This window comes from Oncorhynchus nerka, linkage group LG26 (assembly GCF_034236695.1).
Source record: "Oncorhynchus nerka isolate Pitt River linkage group LG26, Oner_Uvic_2.0, whole genome shotgun sequence".
In the NCBI taxonomy this organism is placed as follows: domain Eukaryota; kingdom Metazoa; phylum Chordata; class Actinopteri; order Salmoniformes; family Salmonidae; genus Oncorhynchus; species Oncorhynchus nerka.
This window is the reverse complement of record NC_088421.1, coordinates 42862988-42863729: the sequence shown is the minus strand read 5'-3', so window position 1 is coordinate 42863729 and position 742 is coordinate 42862988.

Below are 742 nucleotides of genomic sequence, written 5' to 3'. Positions count from 1 at the left end.
CTGGGAGGACAGGATATTATCCTTCAAAACACCGTGTAACTCTGCAGTAAAATATTGTACACCCAAGTACTTCTCAACAGCTGCCACCGCAACATCTATCCACTGTGTTTTACATTCTATTCCTGCGGAACAGTTGACAACCATGGCCATGAACTTGGCCAAAACTTACTGAAGCATGTTATTCCTATCACACTCTATTGACCTCGGCCTAATCACAGGGATCCTCTCAGGATCCCTCACCCTGGACCCATCTTCCTCTACTACTCTCTTCACTCCCTCAGCATACAACACCTTCTGCACTACTGTGATCCTGGTAACCTCAACCTGTCTTTCTCTCACCGGACACATCTGATCCCCAGCACCATGTGTACCCCTACAGTTTATACACACAACTTTTTACATCAATACTACACATTCCTTTCTCTCAGGTCCTCCTGCACACTTCTCACATCTAGAAATCTCCCTGATACACACTGCTGGAAGGAAGTAGTCAAGGAAGGGAGTTTGTTTTTATACAGGAAGTACCGCCCCCACTTACCGTCAACCAATCATTTCGATGTCGAGCTATACGAGATCTCGCCAGCTTGTAGTCTTGAAACTCGGAAATGAGATACATTTGGCTCGTTTATCCATCCCAATGGGGAAAATGTTTGGTTTTGGAATAAATACCGAAAATAAGATAAGCATAGGCTTGAGGAGATCTTATACGTTTGTTCTATGAGATAATAGCAGTCAGTTAATA